This window comes from Macaca fascicularis, chromosome 18, assembly GCF_037993035.2.
Source record: "Macaca fascicularis isolate 582-1 chromosome 18, T2T-MFA8v1.1".
In the NCBI taxonomy this organism is placed as follows: Eukaryota; Metazoa; Chordata; class Mammalia; order Primates; family Cercopithecidae; genus Macaca; species Macaca fascicularis.
Window position 1 is genome coordinate 25,578,194 of NC_088392.1, and position 23,481 is coordinate 25,601,674.

Here is a 23,481-nt window from a genome sequence, read left to right on the forward strand (position 1 = left end):
CAAATGGAAGTTTAGTGTTTATTATCAGGAATTGTTTGTATTTTCTTTCTGGGGTATAGCCCATGTCTAAAGCCATGGTTTCATTATTAGTATTTGTGTGTGTGTGTGTGTGTGAGAGAGAGAGAGAGAGAGAGAGAAAGAGAGAGAGAGAGAGAGAAAGCTGCCTATCTGAGACCAATCAAATTAGAATCTTGTGAGCTGGGCCTGTGCTTTTCTGACAACTCCCCAGGTTATTCTAATGTGCAGCTAGGTTTTATCATTTCCTAGAATGTTCTATAGAAATATACTCTGATTAATGACTTGTGTTCAACATATGGCATTACTACTGACCTTGAAAATGCTTTTAGGCTCTTTGCATTAATTTGATTATCCAAGGCATGGAAATACATTGCATATGAACTTCATTTAAAAGGTGGTGAAAATTAGTGATATAGTGAAAATCTTGAAATCTTTATGTAGAATTCCACAACTGAGTGTCCCAGCCCATATCTTGTTTTCTCTAGTGAAGTCCAAGCCTTTAGCCTCATCCAAATTCTTTTTCTTCCTCAGCAAGTAATCAAATAGGACTTTGCTGTTACAGTTATTTGATGTTTAGATCTTAAAATGACTAATGGGATATAGGAATTAGACCTGATCTAGGAGATTGTTGTTAATTTCCATAAACTTGGAGACCAGAGAGGAAACGGATTTTCTTTATATGTGACTTAGTTTGCCCATAGGTTGCTCCTTTTTGGTTCATCGAAATTAAGCATGTAGTTGATTCCAAAATGAATTTCACATTTTAGCATTGATTTCTTTGTCTTATTATTTTACTTTTTATTCAATAGGTATTACAAACAACTGAATTCTAAAACTTTTGGCTTCTTTTAGTTTTTCTTATCTAAAGTCAAAATAGGATGTAAGCGAAAACGGCACAAAATTATTTTGTTTATTACGAAATTGGCAATTTAGGCCTTATGCAAGCAGAAATACACATCACTTTTTAATTTGCTACGATGCCTAAGTGTTTATTCTGAGTGTTCAGCACATCCCTCGAGGTCTTACGCATCCTTCCTGGGAAGCTCTCCTTTGCAGGGCTTTAGCACCTTTTAAATTTGCCATCATTTTTATGTGTTTGTTGTATGCTGATTTCCACAGGATTCTGTAAACTCCTGGAGGGCAGGGACCATGTCTGCTTTATCTTGCATGTGTACCATGTGCCTAGCAGGGCAAAAATTGCAATGACCTAGTGTTTCTTTCCTCAGCGTCACTTTTGGAAGCCATTTTGAGGGAGTAAAGTCTGAATAGCAATGTACACGAACCATATTGTGAGCATCTTTTTCATGCCTACGAAAACCAGAAAACTGCCCTCTCCCAAAAAAAAGTCCTTTGGAAGCTCTTCCTTCTAACATGCTGTGCAGGCTCTGGAAGGACACCAAAGTCATATCGTGGAGAGACACCCACTCTGACTTTTGGGGGGTTGAGTCGTCTCACTCACCTGGTGACTTCACCATTCTAGGCCTGTATATCTGGAAAGGCCTGAATGAGGGAATTAGAGATGGTCTGTGGTTCTGGCAGAGGTGTTGTTGGAACCAAAGGTCAGCATCCTGGTCCGAATATTGAAATGTAGCAGTGTGAACAGTAGGACAGGATATTTTAAATTGTGACCGTTTCAGACATCACAGGGCTTGAGTTTGCAGTCTATATGTCATCGCAGCTGTGTCCCCGAGCGGTATTTTTCGGGCAGCAGCTCATTCATTTTGAGGGATTGCTATGGGTATACCCTTCTTTCAAAAGTCAGCCAGTACTTATCAAAGGGGAGAATGGGTCCATTCTTTCATTGCATTGGTTAAGAAATATTCATTGACCCTGTAGTGATGTGTTAGATACTCAGAAGAAAAACAAAGGGATCTTGTATATCTTCCCTTCTATCCCCACCAGCAGCTTCCTGGTTATTAACAGGAAAAATCGAGCTCTATTTATTTATTTTTATTTTTGACCTTATATAGCATAAATTTTTGAGCATCCAGAACAGTTGAAAAAATAATAAAATGAATGCTGCATACCTATTTAGGTTAAACAGTTGTTTGTATTTGTTATACAGTATTTGTGTGTGTGTGTGTATAATATGTATAAGAATACATATTTTTCAGTGAACCAACCTTTTTAAGTTGCATATTTAATAAGAATGCACCCGTAGATTTTTTTAGTACGTATCTCCTAAAAATCAGACATTTGCCTAATATACTGTTATTATCCCTAAAGAAATTAACAATAGTTTCTTAATCTCAATCCATATTCAGGTTTCTTCAGTTGTCTTCATGCAAATGTCTTCAGTAGCTTTTTAAAAAAAGGCTACGAAAATGCCATTTACGCATGGCGTTTGGTTTCTATGTCTCTTTATAATTTCTTGTAAACTAGAGCTGTTCCTCTATTTTTATTCTTTTTTAAATTGTATAATTTATTTTTTAGAGATGGGGTATCGCTATATTGCCAAGGCTGGACTCAAACTTCTGGGCTTAAGGGATTTTCCCAAGTAATTTTTTTGTTGGTTTGTTTGAATGGGAGTGACTTTAAAGAGACCAGGCCGACTATCCTATAAAACATTCCCCTTTCTAGAATTAATAGATTTCCTTTCCTTGTGGTGCTGTTTAATTTTGTTCGTCACTTGTTTTGCCTACAAATTTAAAATTAGGTCTGGAGGTTTATGCAGGTTCAGGTTAAACATTTTTGGCTGGAATACTTCATTGAGGGTGCTGTGTGCGTCAAATTACGTTCCAACAGAATGTTGAGCTATGCCGCTGTTGGTAATGCTAACTTGAATCACTTGGCAAAAGTGGTGACCACTGGATTGTTCCATTGTAAAGGAACCTTTCCCTGTCTGCAATTAACAAATAATCTTTGTATTGATACTTTAGAAATGGACAGATACCCCCTTTTCCCAACAACTTTTGACCTAATGGTTTTAGCACACCTTGATGACCCTTGCCTGAATCATTTATTTCAACTGAGGACTTCAAACTGGTGATTCTTTTAAAATTCCGTCATTCCTTCCACATTTATAGCTAGTGTTCTTCTATAAAGAGGCAGTTTCTTTCATCATTCATTTTAACACTGTCAGTTTCATGTTTCATATTTTACATAAGTGTCATAACAATTATTGTTTTTAATATGTTTCCTTACCTGGAGGATGTTGGAATCATTAAAGTATTCTTGAAATCTCTTAAGGTATATTGAGAAGAAAAGTAGTTATGGCTCAGGCTGGTGGTCAGAGAGGCTTTAATTGTAAGAGGAGGGAGGTAATTACAGGCATGTTTCCTTGTAAACTACAGTATTCCTTTGGTGAAATTTGGAACCTTGCAACAACCTCTGTGCCCCTAGCTGTGTTTCTCCGATTCCCATATTGCCACTCTATAATTGCTCGTAAACATCTCACAAGGTTGATGATCAGTAGCTGACTGGCCGACTCGAGGGGGTTCCTGTGATGCTCTGTGAAGCTGCGCTATCAGGGATCAGCTAATAATCCCTGCCTCAGTCCTTTCACAATCCAGACATGGTTGATAGTGAATGTCAAAATGAGTGAATTTCTAAAAGATAGTTTGGGCTTAATCTAACTAGTATTAGGTGCCGATATAAACCTCTGAGTTGGTTATTATTATCGTCCCTTAATAATTAAGAAAGGGGTGCTCAGAGAAGTAAAGCAAGTAGACCTCAAATCATTTGTTCAAGTAAGTTTCAGAGCCAGACTCTGAACTCTAAGATGTTTTGTTTTAAAACCAGTGCTTTCCAACTTGGGTTCCCTGCTGCTTAAGCCCATGATGGAGTTTTTAGGCTCAGAAGTCCATATTAGTTCTCATCTAGAAAACCCTGTCTGGTCAATTCCAGGCCCACTGGAGGATCTGGGCCTGGACACAGTGCCTACAACAGAGTAGCTGCACTCAGCTCTGTTCAGGGTTAGCTAGAACTCTGAACAGTCGGTAGGGAAAGGCATAGCGGAGGGCAGATTGCATCGTTCCTGACTGCCCAGCCTTAAGGGGGGAAAAAAAAGATTATATGAATAATCTATTCAGTAACATCCTCAGAATTAGCATGTGCAATTTCCTTAAAACCAATGAGGATTTCCTGTGAAAAGGCTGGGGTGGAATATGCCAATTCACATTTTAGCAACAGCATGAACACTTTCTTAAAAATGTATAGATTATGTTTTGGCTTTGCTTTTTGTGCAATGTAGGCAGAGTACGGTTTGCTATTATATAAATTTGGATTCATTATAGATCACATTATTGTTCCAAAACACAAGAGCTACATACAACGAGATTCTGAAACAATACCTTTAGCAGGTTCTTAAATATGACCCAATAATTTTTTGATTATGGCATTTAGCCCTCAAGTAAAATATATGAAACAACAGAATATGTGCTAGGAGCATAGGCAAGTTTTATACAACAGTTCAGGCAGTTAGTGCATAAAAAGCCATTGAAATTGCTTTGAGATGATTTATGAGACACCAAAGAAATGGACTCCTAGTATCCAAATTGAAATTTCACCAGGATCGTGGGATTAAGTTCCCCTTTCACCATTAAGGGTTTTTTAAATAGCTTCTAACAATTAGGACTACAGTTCTTCATCTTTATATTTCAGATAGGTGTAAAGACAAAGGGGAAAGTCAGTTAATGACTGAAGAAATGATTTAATGCTGAGGTGTATCTGATATAATTTAATGTTGAAACATATCTACATATCATGTAGATATCAGTGTCACTCTGTAGTATCCTTCTGTAAGAAAGGCAGTATACTCAAAATTCAACATCAGGACAGTGTTTCAATGTGAAATAACAGAAATATTTCTTTATTGAAGGTCATGCTTGATATTATTTTATTGTTGGGAGCTTTTTACTGAAACTCTTTAAAACTGAACCCTCAAATTAAAATATTGGCAACACTGAAAGATAGCAACAGAAGCCTGTAATCTGAATTGACGGACTTATTAAGGACTTCAGAAAAAAGACTTTAGAAAAGAAGCATATATTGTTGAGTCTGCTGCCGCGCCTGATAGTGATAACCTGCTTAGAATTGAAGCACCCCATTCTTTGAAAAATTGTTTGCGCACTTTGGATATTGACATGGGTTTGTTTACGTGTGCTTTCACTAACAGATCACCTGAACTTCCTAAAGCATGGACCTTTCGTGTTCAGTGCGTTGTTTTTTAATCTCATAGAAGTAGTTTCATGGGGAGGAGAAAACCGAAACCAGCAAGAATACTTCTTTGCATTTGCCTTAGCACTTCCAATACGCAAATGTTGCTTTTTTCATAGTGTGGCACTTACTTCCGTTAGACATTTCTTGTACTTAACAAAGGGCAAAGTCACATTTTGGCGGGAGAGCGACTTTCGCCCGGCACTTCACCAGATCTCGTTGAATAGAATATATTATCACTGTTAACATTCTTAGGTTTCTTAATGAAACCTACATATCCTTTATTTCCATTTTCCTCTCCTTTCAGAAGACATCTTCCAATGAACAATTTCTATGACTTAAATAGCAGATGTATGTTATTTTCAAGCTACCTCAAAGCCATATTTTTGTGCATTTGCGACAATAACAATTCCATGCTTCGGAATAATTACGTAGGAGTATCATTGAGGTTTTTAGGCAGTACCCACCCTCTAGAGTTCTATATGTGGGGGTTTCTGTGTGTTGGGGTTTTACTGTGCAAGCACACAGAATGTTCTGAGCTCATTTGTACCGTGATAATGAACAGCAGGGCACTGAATCTTTTCAGTTTTATTGGCATTGTATACAGTAGTTATTAAATTTCATCTCTGTAATACACCTGCAGTAAAATAACAAAACATTGGTGCACTTAAAGAACATGTGTGTGTGGTACAATGCCCTCCCCATCATTTCAGACCCCTGCAAACAGCTGCTTACAGATTTCAAGATCCATTGTATATATTCCCTCGAGCCCACCTCTAATAATCGAGACACATCTGCCATTGCAGTATTATAGGCATATGTAGTTTTATTGAAAACGATACCTGTAAAAAAATTAAATAACTCCTGCCTCAATTAAATTGGCAAGCTACCTTTTGCAAAGATCATGTTGCAGACCTCTTGAGACCTAAGTGAGTTCATTTTATTCTTATATTACAAATCACTAAATATGTTATTTTTATTTAGCTGAGTAGCTAACTTTCCTCATACTTTGATGGTAAGTTATTTTCATCCATTCTCACTTTTGTTTTCCTTCTCCCTTCATCTTTACATGTTAAAAAAATTCTGCAAATTGCATGAAGCAAACATTTTGAGAATCTGACCAGAATAAAATCAAAGGGAAAGGACTCTAACATGGAGCTTTAACTTTGAAGTGATTATTAAATAAATACATGCAAGGGTTACAAAATTGGGATCAAATTTATAACTCATGTTGTGGCTTGTGATTTTTACAAGCTTCTTTGAGATCCATTTGATCATGGCAGAATAGGAAGTAATATGAAGAGGAAATGAGTTAGTAGGCCATACAAAGCATATGCAGATGGATTCCTATTGGATTAAATACCTTAACACTTATTCTTAAAAAAAGACAGATATGAGATCTCACTCTATCATCCAGGCTGGAGTGCGTGGTGCAGTCATAGCTCACTGCAACCTTGAACTCCTGGGCTCAAGCGATCCTCCCTCCTCAGCATAGCTAGGACTGCAGGCATATACCACCATGCCTGGCTAACTTTTTTATTTTTTGTAGAGACAGGGTCTCATGTTGTTGTCCAGGCTGTCTCAAATTCCTGACTTCAAGCCGTCCTTCTACCTAGACTTTCCAAAATGCTGTGATTATAGGCATGAGTCACTGCACCCAGCCAACATTCTTAATACTTGTTGAAGATTGGATCAGTAATAGATGTCTGCAAAATAGTTTTTTATCCAAAGAAGGAATAAGAGTAAAATATTTAGCGATATAAAAATGTGAGCATAAACTTATTTTAAGTTATGTAAGGTATCTGTATAGGTCTTCATGTGAGCTAATCATGCCAATATATAGTGATTTAACGAAGAAGAATTTTTTTTTTTTTACATTTGTTTTATATTTTCAGAGAAAAAATCCAAAAAGACAAGTTGCCCACTATATGGGAAACATATATGTATATATCATATATATCAGTATATGTCTGAATTACATATGTCTGTATATATGAAATACACACACATTGTTATAAGACAATAAGCAGGTTCCTTATCCATAGTTTCTTAGTGAAAAAACGAAACAAAACAACCTTTTGTGCTATTGAAATGAACTGTGTATTACTGGACCGAGGGAGTGGTTACAGGTGAATGCTGTTGCCAAAGTGAACATAGAGTCAGAGAAAAGATTCTCTGTTGAAAATCAGAAAGTAGATGATTTCATAGGATCAAGTCACAGATAAATATGAGGTGAGGACTGCTATAGAGAAGGTAGAAAATCAAGCAGTGATATTCTTTTTTTTTTTTTTTTTTTTTTTTTGTGGTGTTGTTGGGGATTGGGTCTCTCAGTGTTGTCCAGGTGGGGCTCAAACTCCTGGGCTGAATCAATCCTCCCACCTCAGCCCTCTTGAGTAGCTGGGAGTGTGGGTACGCATCACCATGCCTGGCTTGTAGTAGCAGTATTGACAACCAGTCAGGATAGAAAATAGTTACATGTTTAAATAAAGAATTTCCTTTTTTGGGCTGGGCACGATGACTCATGCCTGTATTCCCAGCACTTTGGGAAGCCGAGGCAGGTGGATCACTTGAGGTCAGGAGTTCGAGACCAGCCTGACCAACATGGTGAAACCCTGTCTCTACTGAAAATACGAAAAGTTAGCTAGGTGTGGTGGTGCGTGCCCGTAATCCCAGCTACTTAGGAGGCTGAGGCACAAGGATTGCTTGAATCGGGAGGTGGAGGTTGCAGTGAGCCCAGATCACGCCACTGCACTGCAGCCTGGGTGACAGAACGAGAATTCATCTTCTTCTTTACTCTGTCACCCAGGCTGAAGTGCAGTGGCACGATCTCTGCTCACTGCAACCTCTGCCTCCTGGGTTCTAGTGATGCTCCTATTTCAGCCTCCCGAGTAGCTGGGATTACAGGCATGCACCACCAGACCTGGCTAATGTTTTTTGTATTTTTGTAGAGACGGGGTTTCACCATGTTTCACCATGTTGGCCAGGCTGATCTCAAACTCCTGACCTCAAGTGATCCACCCGCCTTGGCCTCCCATAGTGCTGGGATTACAGGCGTGAGCCGCTGCGCCTGGCAGAATGTTCTTTTTTTGATAGGAATGTTGATTAAAGTCAGCGAGTGGTCGTTTCGTTCCACTTGGGCATACCTGGGCCCAGGAGACTCTGCTCACTCTCTGTTCTCCCAGGGTATTTTGTGCCCCACTCCTGGTTCACAGAGATGCCAGGTTCCATGGAATGGAGGACTGAGTCCTAAAGAGGGTTGTCGCTTACAACTAAAACATCAAACCCTAAGGGAATCAGAATTTAAAGTCTTAGAAGGGTTTCAGCTTTGTCATATAGAAAAATATTGAAAATTTAAAAAATATATATTATGAATTGTAAACAAACTTTTTGATGAAAACTCATGAAAGTTGGGGAATACACCTTAACTTGGGCCCTGCCACTGCTTTGAAGTCCCATCAGCTGAACTTCCTTCCCTGGGATGTGGTTCACTCCTGTGGAAATATATATTGTCTGTTACATTTGAACTGTGAAGTCTGTTTGTCACGCTGAGCTCAGCAACTCAGAACTGTCATGTGTAGAGTGACTGGTACAACACAACATCAGTGGTGGTAAAAGATTTGTATGGACAATGACATGTGGCAAAGAAGAATGTCAACAGCTGCTACTGCTATGACATTGTCCCTCAAGGAGTCTTGCTGCATCTCTGCCATGTAACTGTCTCAGCCAAAGAGAAGGCACTAACATGAACTTCTTCCCGAGAATACTACTCCCAACTAGTGACCACGTAAGACTTGCTTGAGTCTTTTCTGAGGGTGCAAGTCCTGGGTGCCATTTGTCACTGGAAAGAACATTTAAGTTTGGGGTTTTTTGTATAGGGGGAGGGATTATTCTTTGATTTATTTCGAGAGAACTTGTCCTCAATTTCCTTTTGCAGGTAATACACACACCCTATCAGTTTTTGGACTCCAGACTGTCTCCATCCATATTTCATTATGAAGCAGGTTTTTATCTCATTATGATTTAGATAATTGTACTGGTCTCTAAAATTTTATAATGTACCTTTCAGAAGCTCATAGATGCCAAGATCAGAGGCTCCTATGGAATTCCATCTAATATATCTTCCTTAGCCAGTTGGTGCAAATAATTTTCTTTGCTCTAGTTACACATATAGCTCTAGAAATAAAATGCAGTTATCCTAAATCAGCTCTGTAGAGCCTTAACCAGCAATCAGACCATTTAGAACATTCAACAGTAACACATTCTACCAAACTCTGACTCTGTGTGTTCAATAGATATTTATTAGGAAACTCACCCTGTGTCCCACTGAAGAGTCTGACATGTTCTCTAGGTAGATGGATTCAACTAATAGTATAGTAACCATGAGGCCTTAGTATTTATGACTTTTCTTTTATTTCTTTTTTCTTTTTTCTTTTTTTTTTTAAGAGACAAGGTCTTGCTATGTTGCCCAGGCTGGTCTTGAACTCCTGGCCACAGTGATCCTCCCACCTCGGCCTCCCGAAGTGCTGGGATTATAGGTGTGAGCCACCACGTCCGGACGTATTTATCACTTTCCAAATTTGTATTTTTATATGTGTTTGGATTTATTTTTCAAGCAGCCAGAGTAAAAATTTGTCAACTACCAAATTGTGAGTGCAGAAAAATAGATAATTCATCTTTGGTATTGTGCTTTTGAATTTGAATTCCACTGCTTGGATTTCAATCTGTCAGGATTAGTTCTTCCATCTGTGTCCCTTGGTGTGGTGACTGACTCTGAGCCACCATCTGAGACTGCTCAATCTCCCTCATCTCCAAACGTCCTCAGTTTCCAGATCTCATCAATTCTGCTTGCAAGGTACCAGTGCATCTGCTGCTGTCCCCTAGACCCCCAGTTACCACCACAGCTGCCCATGCTGCTCTGAATCCTCTACCCACCTTCTCCCTCACATGCCTCCTGCCCACTGCTGCTGGAGTGACAGTCTCCACAAAACATTGTTCCTTGGCTTTGGGGGCCTGTCCTTAGCATGGTGGTAGCCTGGCCCCTGTTTCTGCCTCCAGCCTCGGCCTTCGTACTCACCATTCACATCTCATGTTCTAGCACTGCTGAGCTGTTTGCAGTTCCCTCAAGAATTCTTTCACGGTTCTCTCTGTCTTTACAAGGACCAGAAATACCTTTGCCTTGCCTCCCCTTCTCCTTGCCTTACATCTGTTCTACCAGCTAACTCTCCTGCTTTGTTCAAGATTCAGGGACCCTGGATGTTATAACCAGGGCAGAATGAGCTGTCTCTCCTCTGTGCTCAGGAAGGCTCTTCTCTTTCCTCACAGTCATCACACTGTCTACAGCCAGAGAGGGGCAAGGGTTAGGAGCGAGGGCTAGGCTTGTCATCTCTACTGCAGTGTCTAAGAGGGGCACTCAGAAAGTGCTTGTTCCAGAGTCACAGGATGGATGAGTGAATGAATGAATTAGCAACAGTAACAAATTGTATGTGAGCGTGTAACTTACTATATTTAAATACTTCCATGCAAATTTCTTGACTTAAATTAACCATGCCCATGACCCCTGAGGCTGAAATTATTTTTAATTCAGTTTTATTGATAAAGAAACTGAGATTTAGAGAGGTTTTTTCACTCTTAAGGCAGAGATGGGACTGGGGAACAGACTCCTTTGGTTCCAGATTTGCCGTTTTCTGTCACCTCTTTATCCCTGGATAAAGTTGTTGTAGGTTTGTGTCATAGCAAATAGCCCACAGAGTCTTCTCATTCATTATTAGCTCCCTATTCATTATTAACTTAGGGATCGTTCATGGAGGCACTTACCTAGTTACTAGGCTGGAACCTCTGTCTGCCAATAAGAAAAAATGCGCATTTCTAAAGAGGATATGAAGAACCTAGCAATCTGTATATCAGGAACATTGTCTTTACATAGCCCAAAAAGAATATTTTGAATGTTTCCTGTAAGTAAATACCAATTGCAATAGCATGGTGCATACCACCCGTGCTATCTATTGTCCATCAGTGGTACCTTTACTCTCTGGTTGTGTTGAAAAGGACCACGGTCCTCCTGGAAATTTCTGGTGCTGAAGCTCAGGGGAGAAGTACAACACCAGCCACATCTCCTCCTCCAAGTTTCATTCTCCTTCACTCTCCCTGTAACATCTTGGCAGAGGATGGGGAGAACTGGGAAGAAGTGGATACATTGAGTAGATCATGTTTTTCCTCTTCCTGTTTCCTTCTTGTGATTTTAATTTTGTAACCTTGTTGTAGGACATAAAAAATGAATGATGACAGTGGACTTAGCGTTTATTTATAACACTGAAATCCTTAAAGATAGAACGTTAGAGTCAGAAAGGACCTAGACATCATCTGGCACCCAGTGCCGTTTTGTAGCAAGTGGAAAACTTGCTCAGAGATGTTGAGGTTGGTCGTCATCACACAGCAAGCAGACCTTGCTCAGACACAGCCACACAATACAAGTAAAATTCCTACCCTGTAACAGGGAAGTTTTCCTTTGATGTCTTTGTACCCGCTTTCTTCCAAAGAGCAAAAGGTCACCTAGTCCATGAAGTAATAGGCAGTAGTAGCCGGAAACACATCCTGAGGAAATTTCTAGACGATTGTCCCTTTGTTAAGCTACCATTGAATCATACTGTCACAGAGCCAGAGGGTGTCGTTTGCTTGTAAATACTGAGTTTTTGAAATGTCACTGTAACACTGGAAAAATGTTGTCTCTGAAGGTTGCCAAAGTGACAGAATCCCGACGTTGTAAATACCAGCCAACACAAGTGCTCATAAATGACAGGAATAAAATATACTTGACTAAATCCATAATAATCACTGATAACACTGTTTACCCTCAGTGACCAGGAGCTGTAAACTTGGATAAAAAGCACATGCGTACAGATATCATTAATATGTCTGAGCCTCTAGCCATTCCAGAATATTTTGATGGAAAAGCTCCCTAAATATGTAAAAGCTCTGCAATAACTAAGAAGCAAGTGTGTAAGATAGGGTGTCAGTCGTCCTCGATGAAACTAGAGAGAGCCTTGACTATATTCAGCCCCCAGAGGACTGATAAGGCCTCCCTTGTTCTGATTAGACCCAAACTCTGAGCCAGGCTAGTAGGGCAGGCAATGCTATATTTTCAGTAGATGTGATTCTTAGAAGGCCCATTTGCCAGAAGCATGAGCCCACACCTATATCATGTTCCATGGAGAAAATGTGGAATGAAGTTAGAGATTAAAAACTTTGGAGCCGTGAATGGGAGGATTCCATGAACTACACTTTGACTTTCAAAGGGTGGATGGATGGTCAGACCTTTCCACAGTCCTAATACTCTATAGCCCAGGCTTTTTGTTAATAATAACTTCCTCCTCTGTAGAAATGATTATCTCCCTGTTTTTTCTGTTTTAGTGTAAAAATGTTGCCTGTGTGTATCCGAGTCTTTAAGAGGAAATGGGACACATTGGCAAACCAGTGCCTCCTTTGGCTCTGTGATGTGGCTGCTGTTACTACTCAACTGAAGCACCTGTTATATTCCAGTCTCCCCAGAAATGCTCATGAACAGTGGAGACTCAGTGACAGAGGGTTGAGCCCTCCCGGTTTTTCAGCTGGTGAAAGAGAAATCCTGATGGTTAAGGAGATAGCAGGGTAGCCTAGCACTCCGGGAGCTGCTCTTACCTCTGCTATGAAGCTGTGCATGGGGAAGAGTAGGGATGCTTGGAATGACCTCCTTACCTTTCATATATTGAAACATGTTTCTTTTTCCTTGACATGCTCCTGTATTGTTTGAATTTTATTTTTTTGTGGTAATTGTTTTCTTAATTAACAATAAAAGGTTGTAGTCAATATTAGAACTAGTACTGGATGAGATTTGGGGAAAACTACAAAACTATAGTTTGCAAATTGGCATTTGACCAAGAAATTATGATGGTGCTCCTTGGATTTTTATGCTTAGGAAAGAGTCCACAAGAGGGAAAAAACTTTCGTTCAGAAGATACCCATTCTAGTGTTAGCTGGAATGGTGGTAACGAATGTAAAATGGTATGAATGTCCATGGCTGTGTGATATTGGCATGTTTTGCTGTCCATGGGTCTAAGTGGATGGTATTATAGCTTTGAAAGAGTCATGGCAGAGGAGAGAACAGGTGTGTCCCAAACCCTAATGAACTCAACAGATTGGCGTGGCATTCTGGCAATGTAGCCATTCAAGGCAGCCATGGGGACTCCCTGGATGGGGACCCAGCATGCTTCTGTTGGTACCTGCAGGCGCTAGGAGTAGGCCTGCTGTGCTGGTTTGACTAATGTGGTGTAGGTGTTGATGTTGGAGAGTTGGTGGCCAGTCTCAGGCTCTCTTCTGGCACTGCTCCTGCTTGTTGGTCATGAATGCAGATTGAGATTGAATGGCTTCTTACATTTCCCTTGAAGAAAGGCAGCTTTGTCTTCCAGGAATGAGCTGATGGTGGCAGCCATGTGGACATTCTGCAGCTTTTGCACCCAGTAGCGATGGTCTGATTGCCTTGAAACTGTGGGAGTCTCTAGGGCCCTGAGAACTCGAGCAGGGCTGGACAAGCCCTGGAGCAGAACTTTGCTGTGAATTCTTTCTTTGACTCCCAAAAGATGAAGGACTCTTATCCCTGATATCTACCTTTCCACTTGACCTTTTTAGTCTTTAGTGGTCTTTTCAAAGTAATTTTGCCTGGACACGGTGGCTCATGCCTGTAATCCTAGAACTTTGGGAAGCCTAGGTGGGCAGATCACCTGAGGTCAGGAGTTCAAGACCAGCCTGGCCAACATGGTGAAACCCCATCTCTACTAAAAATACAAAATTAGCTGGGTTTGGTGGCTCATGCTTATAATCCTAGCTACTTGGGATGCCGAGGCAGCAGAATCACTTAAACCCGGGAGGCAGAGGCTGAAGTGAGCCAAGATCATGCCATTGCACTCCAACCTGGGCGACAAGAGAGAAACCATATAACAAAGAAAGTTATTTTATAAAAAGCATTTGGGGGTTTTCTTTTGGGTATGGCAGGCAGATTGGCCTCTGATTTGGGATAGTGGAAGAAGAAGAGTTGAATAAAAGTAGTTGGGCCATAGAATGGCCATGGAAGGTCCCAACTAAATCAGGGTCAAGTTTAAATGTATTTGTATTTTGTTCAAATTCATCTTTATCTAAAACAGGCTGATACCGTTTTGTCTTTGAGCTGCAGGTGGACAGCCACAAATTTGACTCTATAGTTAACCAGTTATCCCCCCGCCACCCCTTGTTTTTCTTCCTGATTTCTCTACTTCCAATCAGCTGCTCTTTTAGAAACCAATAGAGAAGTGAGACAGGGGGTGGGGGCAGAGGATGAGAGAAAAGGGGTCAGCGGGAGGGGGAAAGAGAGGTTGTTTTTGTCATTAGTGAGTAAAAATCTGTCTGGCTTAGGTAGTTACTTAGTGAATTCAGCATTTAATGATTAGCTTAGAGGAGTATATTTGAGCTGAAGATTTTGGGAACTCACCTTTCTGCTCTATAGAACCCTCAGGTTTCTCCTTTAGTTACGCTTTCTGATTCATTCCACCCCCATCCACTGACCCCACTGCCAATATTGAGGTACTCGTGAAAGCTCAGAATCTCCAGTGGCCTCAAGGAGCTAGCCCCAAAGTGCCCCCTGGTGGCTAGAGGAGAAAAAGACAAGATGGAGGATGGGAAAAAGGTCAGGTGGATAACTTTGCCAGTTCTTTTCTGATAGTACTTTTGGTAACAGCATCAAATGGGTTATCTTCTTTCAGTATTAGTGTGAACCAGCTCTGAACAGGTTAGCGTATCAATGTATTTCCCTTTTTTGGGTCATTTTGCTGCAGGGATTTCTTTCCCTATGCCAGTTTTTGTTGGTCTGATTTTTGTTTCTAGGCATATTGCATTGACCTGAGCCTTCTCACAGTACTGATGACACTGGGGGAGGGGAGAACAGGAGTGGTTGAAGACGACACAAGTTGTCACTTCATGTGCTGGTGTGAGTAGCACAGGGAAGGGCTGTGATTTTATAGGCACACTGATTAGCCAAGCACTTGTCACCTCCACTGCTGCTCATTGGCCTACTGAGTGCAAGTGTGCCATCTAATTGACAGCTGTCTGTTGTCAGAGGGCCATCTTTTCTCCTTTTCAGTTTAACTGAACACAACAGGGACATCTGCAGAGCTCTCTGCAGCTCTGACAGGGTTGCCCTGCCTGCCAACCCTCAGACTCAGAAGGCAGCATAATTGAAGAGATCCGAAAAGGATATTAACCCATTGACCATCTTGGGCTGAGGTGTAATGACCAAAAAGTCACTTTTTAAGGTGACTACTGGTCTTTCTTGGTAGAGGAAGACATGGGATTCTCTGTCAGAGTGAGTCAGGCCAGTAGGATGTGCAATTTCTTGGTAGTGATTGTTCGTGGGGTTTCAGTTCATTTGAGCACTTGGAACAGGATGAGAAGTTCATTTTCAAGGTAGACCCAGTGTTTCATGGTGAGGTTACACTGAAGCCTGAATCCTGGGTTACATCGTTAATGTCCGATTTGGCTTGAGTAACGACAGTAGTGCTTGGGATGTGTGTGGTTTGGATCAGGGTTACTCTTTTTCTTTTACAGCCAAGCCCGACACTGCCCTTTTAGTGTAAGATTCCAGAATCTCTCATGCAGTAGCATGGAAGGTATGGCTAACCCTGTAGTAAGGTGGACTGCCTCTTTGGGACATTTCCCATAAACCAGAGATACCAAGGTAGACTTTGTAATGGGGAGATTATTATACAAATATAAGCTTGGGAATGTGAATGTTTAATGATTTGCCTTGTTGTAGTGTCTTCAAATGAAGCTCTATTTATGTGAGCATCTACTGGGGTTGGAACAACATGCAGACAAGCTGGCTTTGTCTGGGTCGAGTCACCCGTGCTTGCAGGATGGGGGTGCTTGCTACATTTGGAAGTGATTTAGTGGTATCCTAAGTTTATTGGGAGGAAAATACATCATTGTATTTATTTAAACCTTGGATTTAGGAAGGGACAGTATGTGGATATTGGATAAATTGCTTTTACTCTTTCTTTGCTTTGCATTGTTCTCCCCTCTGACAATTTGCAACTTAACAAACCTTCGTCATTGAACCTGGGTGAAAAAGAAGACCTGAGAAGCCTTGAGTAATTTGTTTCAGACCGTTTATACTTTAGCATTTTACAGATGTGGGCTCATTTGAGGGATAGTATTGGAGAAAGGTAGCATCGTTAAACTGGTTGGAGAAATTTCAGGCAAGTAGATAGGAAAGACTCCTTTTCCAAGTTGTTGCTCACAGATTATGATAGATGAATTCAGCAGAATGTTCTGACCTCCAAGACTAGGTCAGATAACTGAGTTCTTGTCCTGACTCGAATCCTAAGTAGCTGTTTCTTAAAGCTCTGTTTCTGCCCCTGCAGAATGAAGGCTTGGCCTATATAGTGTATGAGATTCCTTCTAGCTTCAGGGTTTTGTAACTATCAGAATAGGGAATAAGGAAGGAAACTATGCCCTAGTAGCCTTTAGCCATATCACAAATATTTGACATACTCCCAGAATAGCATATGCAATACAGAAACTCTTTGTGCTTGAAGGGAATAATAAATACAGAAAGCATTTGAGAAGTTCATATTTAATTTCTGTTAACTTTTTTTTCTCAATTTCTGTTCATTATAAGATGATAAATGCCTTCCCTTTTTTTTAGTATTAAATCCAGGTGATAGGGATAGCGAGAGGATTGGGTCAGGTGAGACACGTGACTCACCGGTGTGCTTATGATTCCCCTTGGAAGATGGTTTTGGGTAGCATTCTGGGAAAACTATGGATAAAGTCAAAGGCTTCCATATTTAATTAATTATAAGACTTGTTTTTTCACTTTTCAACATCTCAGAAATGTATGATATGCCAATTCAATTGGCAACTTTTTCCCCTCTTGATAGTAAATATATAATGATGTTTTTGACATTCAGTGACATCTTGTAGGTGATGAAATATAATTTTGAGGGCAGGAAGCAAGTTTTTTTTTTTTTTTTTAACTGAGGCTAAGTGATTAGGTGACTTCTTTGTTTCAGTGCTGACTAAAGCTGCGATGTCCTTTTAAATCACTTTGAAAGATTCAAATTGCTGTAGGAAGACAATTCATGCATAGAGCTCACCCTCCCAGAACTCCACACTTAATGCCCACTGAGGAAGGAGAGAAATGCATGCAAATACATATCACAATATAGAAGGAATATTCTTGCTCAGTAACTTCCACTCCTGAGCTTTTATCACATTTTTCTCTGTAGAATTATTTTTGTTTCATTGTGTCCAAAATGTCAGATATCTTTTTCAAGGAAAGTCAAGGGAGTTTGCCATTTTCTAAGCCAGAACTATTCTTACCTAGTCCAGTACTAGTCAAAGTGGTCAATAGATCACTTAGAATTTCCATTTTTTAAAAAAACACTTTTAGAGTTTGTTGATTCCTTAGAGATCATCAAATCCAGCTCCTTATTTCACAAATGAGTAAAGAGAGGACATAAGTCACTTGTTCAGGGTTCAGTTAGGAACTAGATAGAACCTGGGTAGACTGATGCTCCCATTCTTGCTACTAAACTCCATACAATGTAATGAAAGTGGGATTGAGTCTAAAACAAATACTCTACACATCTTTTGTTTATATTTCTGAGGGAGAAATTTGAATTTCTGTGAGTGCACATAGCTGTTTTCCCTTTGCTTTGTATTTCTGAATGCTACACTTGTCTTCTGCCTAGTACACTTTTAAATTCATAGGTGATTTCACAAGGCACAGAAGCTCAGCTTGTCACATGTGGTTTAATATATGCCACACTTTATGCTGCAGTAGCACCATTTGGTCATATTTAGTGAACTCTGTGGTTGTTGAGAATGCCAAAGCAGCAGTCTCAGAGATTGCAGCATAGGCCTCTACTTATTTAGCAAGCTTAGCTTGAAAGTTGTCAGTGCAGCTAATGTTACAGTGGCTTACTGAGACCTTGGCCTGGTTGCAATATTTCTCCAAACCTGGGTGTTTTCACCTTTGAAATATGATCTGGATTTAGCTTTTTCTTGAACAACAACAAAACGGTGAAATCTTTAAGTTAGTTAATGTGAATGCAATAAGAATGTAAATTTAATACATATTCATTTATTATTAAATACTGTTGTAAATAACATTTTTAGATTTAATAATGATTTCCCAAGACATTTCACGCTATTCTTTGCTTTGAAACTGATGGGGTGAGAAGAGAGTTGAATCTTAATTATTATTTTTTAGTAATTAACGTGATTTTTAAAAAAACAAGATATATTTTCTGTTAGACCCCTAATTAGAAAAGATGTCAAGAATAACATAATGCTAACTTAAATGAGGGCAAGATGTTTGGAAAGTATCCTCTAGATTGCACAGAAAACTGGGGTTAATATTAAGTGAATAGCTCTGAAATGCTACTTTCCCACCAGCTCCTTAAGCAATTTAGTTTTTAAGACCTAAAACTGACTCACAATCTGTGGTATGAAGGATAGATGTTAATAGTTTAAATATTTAGGCATTGCGTGGGCTGTTTGTTAAACCATTGGTAGCTTGAGATTGGCCAAAGTGGGAGTATTTTCACCATGTGAATGAGCGTCCCCGCTCACGGTGGGGCATGAGCACAGCACTGCAGGATACAGAACTGACATTTGTTACATACCTGACATTTCCGTTACTCTTTTATTTATCGTTTTAGGCTGCATGTTTGTGTTCCACCCCCACTCCCCAGATTCATATGTTGAAACCTTAATTCCCAATGGGATGGTGTTAGGAAATGAGGCCTTTGGGAGGTGATTGGGTGATGAGGGTAGAGCTCCGATGAAGGAATTAATGTCCTTATGAGAAGAGGAAGACACACTGGAGCCTGTCAGAGGTGGGGGACAAGGGGAGGGATAGCATTAGGAGAAATACCTAATGTAGACGATGGGTTGATGGGTGCAGCAAACCACCATGGCATGTTGTGTACACCATGTAACAAACCTGCACATTCTGCACATGTATCCCAGAACTTTAAAGTACGATTAAAAAAAAAAAAGAAAAAGAAAAAGAAGAGAGCTAGCCTTCTCTCTCTCCTCCATGTGAAGATACTATGAGAAGATGGTCATCTGTAAATCAGAAAGAGGACCCTCGTGGTGGCTCACACCTGTAATCCCAGCACTTTGGGAGGCTCAGGTAGGAGGATCATTGAGCCCAGGTGTTTCGAGACCAGCCTGGGCAACATGATGAAACCCTGTCTCTAATTAAAAAAAAAAAAATTAGCCAGATATGGTGGCACGTACCTCTGTAGTCCTAGTGACCCAGGAGGCTAAGGTGAGAGGAACAACTGAGCCCCGGGAAGTCAAGGCTGCAGTGAGCCATGATCTTGCCACTGCACTCCAGCCTGGGCAATAGACCGAGACCTCCTTTCTCCCCACCCCCTCCAGAAAGAGGATCTTGTCTGGAATTCAGCCATTCTGGTCCTGATCTTAGACTTCTAGCCTCCAGAACTGTTAGAAGTAAATGCTTGTTGTTTAGGCTACCCAGTCTTTGGTATTTTGTTACAGCAGCTAAATTGACTTAGACATCATTAATTATATATTTTAAGTCCTGTGTTTTAGCATTCTGGAATGAGATCATTGAGAATGATTGTAAAGTTGAGTAAATTAACTGAATTAACTATTCCACAAAAAAAAAAAAAAAAAATGGAATGCTCGTTGTTCTTGGGGAATGGCTATGCATTTGGAAGCTGGTCACCTTCCTTCCTTCCTCCTCTTCTTCCTGGTGAATCCCCTGACTTTTCCCAATCAGGCTTTCTGATGTGGAGGCCTCCTCTGCTTCCCAGGGACACACTCCCTTCTCAGGGCTTCTGGAGCCCCTGCATCTCTGCTACCCTGAGATGTAATTCTTACCTGAGAGTTCAGCTCCTCCCTACATTTCAGAGGCTTTGGTGGACTATTTCTTACTCATCTGTGCAGACACATTGTCCAGTGTACAACCTGCTCAACAGGCTTGTTGAGTTAATAGACCACTCTGTGTTCTGTATTATGTGGATTTAGATGTTTTGCTTCTTTTTCAGCCTTCCTTTCCCACCCTCCACCTTCCTGACCCCCACTAAGATGCTACCTTTTAAAGAAAAGAAATACATTCTTCACACTTTTCCACATTTATGTTTCAATATAACTCACTGCTACTGGTATACTTCATCACAATTAGATTAAATATGTTCTTTGAAAGAGGAAGTGTCATCTAATGAATAGAAGTGAAGTATATCTGGAAATGTCACACAACTGAGAGTGTGACATCTTTAGTAAACAGAATGTTGAGATGATTTTAGTGCTAGGCTACTTTGGTAAGAGGCATCTTATTTGACACCTTTGTTCACAATCAACTTTTGTGGTTCTCAAACTAGACTCTATTGAAAAGACCAAGTTCCCTATGTCTTCTCTTTGAAAACTTTCTTCTTTGCATTAACCTGTTCTTGCTAGTGCGTCTAAGTGTGGAAAGCAAAGATTCGTTTTAAATCTTCTTCCCAGTCAAAACAGTTTTGGCTTTTTTCTCGAGCGGATAAATAGTATAGTTTTCTGTGTGCCATGTGTAAGAGAAGAGAAAAGGTCTGACTTTATGTTAGATAATCTGTAATTTGATTGCTCTCTCCCACTATCTGGAGACCAAAGTCACAGTAAATGAATGCCTTGGGTAGAGGAGAAGGATGTAGCCTTTCAATCAGACTTCTTATCTGCACTAGTCACATGGCTAGCCTGGGGCAGATATTTAAACTTGCTATATACCTAAGTCTCCTCATCTGTTAATTGGCACTAATACCAGCACCTTCTTCATAGGGTTTTGTAAGGATTGAATAATTTAACGTATGTAAGACACTTAGAAGAGTGTCGTAAATAATATGAGCACCTTCATTAATATTAGCACATTTTTTCACATGATTTTGTGAGGATTAAATAATATAATGTATGTAAGACACTTATGAGTGTATTAAATTACAGACTGTGCTCAGTAAATGTCTAATATTATTTTTAAACTGACGATTATTAGCGAAGCTGTAACATATCTTCAACTTTGGGGTGCACAAGAGTGGGCAGTATCTTTGAAGAGGTCATTGTTTCTAAATCTGTGGGGCAAGTACTCCTAGGGAAACTTCTCATTTTGGTCCAGCTCATAACTTTAGTGACATTAGTCTCTGCAATTTCCTGCTGAGAAGAGAAGGTAGCCTTCCTATTTTTTTTTTAAGTTTTCAAAGCCTAATTTTATATTAAAAGAAAACAACATACCAAAACCACATACTTCTTTTAACTTATTAAAAGAAAAAAGCACAGTAACATTAATAGAAAGTTACAAAATAGCACAGTAACATTAATAAAATGTTACGTTGTCTTTTTATTCTATAGCATGAAAGGAGGAAATAGAGTAACTTCTCTAGAGCTACAAAGTAGCTAATGGTGGCAAAGATTCACTCTCTGGCAATGTGTCTTGTTTCACAAAGTAATACAAGTTCAACACAGTATAGAATTGCCTTTGATTTCAAATGGTAACAGCATTTATTGGATTATTTTTGTAGATGCTCAATGCCACAAGTAAAATGAAGTTTTCTTTTTAAAAGGATGATAGATGTGGCCGACCCATCGTTGGGTCCCTGGACAGTGGTAACATGATGGGGTTTAAAGTCCTTCTTGAAATAGCCAGGTTAATCTGCATAAAGACTATGGTGCTTCATTAAGCTTTTTGAAAACTTTCTGGGGTAGGCCAAGTGGCTATTTGCGTCAGTTAAATGTAAGTACAACTACTTAAAATAACATTTCTTCCCACTTGTGCTTGAGTCTGGGTCTATATTTTTCCTGATAATAACAGGATAAAATGAATCATTTGATTCCATATTCCAAGAAAAACGTGTCCATTAGGTAGAGGAAGTTCTTAGAAATTATCTCCAAGAGTGGCTTGTTTTGTACCTGTCATATTTATTATAAGGAAAAGGGAGATGTACCATCACTGGTGGGGGTGATGGTAATATGTTCTTAAATTGAAACAAGTTGCCAGCTATGTTGCCCAGGCTGGTCTTGAACTCCGGGGCTCAAGCCATCCGGCCAGAGAAGGTTCTTAAACCTTTTGCTTTCCACTGGGCACCTTTATCTACATTTTACCTCATTAAACTCACCAAGTGAATCAGACGCTTTGACTCAGTCATAACATGTTGATGTAGAGTCACTTAGTTGGAAAATATAGATAAGATGGGATCTGGGAAGAAATGGTGGATAGGCAATTGCTCTGAAAGTGTGGGGCCCTGTTTTATAGTTTAATGACACCCACCCTTTAGTGCCTCAGCTATTACTCAAGTGTGCTGTGCCTTTCCTACTGGCCATGGTAATGAAAGGGTGGAGGTAGCAAGTTCCTGCTGAAATTTTCACAGAAAAACTAACCTTTTAAATGATGTTTTGAAGGAATGGTTTCCCTACCATCTATAAAAAAGGCTTGATTAATTATTTTATTGACGAAAACTATATGCTGTGTTTCAGGATAAACAGCAGGAACATATTGAGATTCTTGGGGATAGTTTTCCTACAGCCATCAAATAGGTGTCCACGCAGGTTAACCAGACTGTGCAATCAGAATGTGGGGCATTGGCATGCCAGTGTCAAGTCTGGAAAAGTCGGATGTTATATGTGCAAGTAGAAGAGAACTGAAACTATGAAGAGTCATTTGGAAAGCCCCCGTTGTGAGTGTGTGATAGTTGAGAAATGGCACCTCCTCTTTGCATACTTAGGTTTGAGCAGGAAACAAAGAAGTGACTCAAGTCATGTTATGAAAAGAAGAATTGGGTTGGAGGTCAGACTGGGGATTCTAAACCTGATTCTGAGTTAACTAGCATTTTAGCCTAGTTGCAGGCACTCCACAGCAGCCCAATGAGCCACCCCTTCTTGCAGACCTCAAAATGCACTGTGATAAAACTGCATAGCATTTTCTTTTCCTTATTTTCACGTTCTAAGAAATATTATTGGCCAGGCACGGTGGCTCACACCTGTAGTCCCAGCACTTTGGGAGGCTGAGACAGGCAGATCTCTTCAGCCCAGGAGATCAAGACCAGCCTGGGTAACATGGTGAGACCCTGTCTCTACTAAAAATACCAAAAAAAAAAAAAAAAAAAAGAAAAGAAAAAAAAATAGCCCATTGTGGTGATGCATGCCTGTGGTCCCAGCTACTCAGGAGGCTGAAATGGGAGGATCCCTTGAGCCCTGGGGGTAGAGGTTGCAGTGAACTGAGATCCCGCCACTGCATTCAAGACTGGG

At 40.1% G+C, this 23,481-nt stretch overlaps 1 protein-coding gene across 48 annotated transcripts in view; it reads left to right on the forward strand.

Annotated features, from left to right (window-relative positions):
• The window catches only part of TCF4 (transcription factor 4), a 364,163-nt gene that overhangs the window by 190,590 nt on the left and 150,092 nt on the right, over nt 1–23,481 (forward strand). The gene's annotated exons all lie outside the window — the stretch shown is intronic.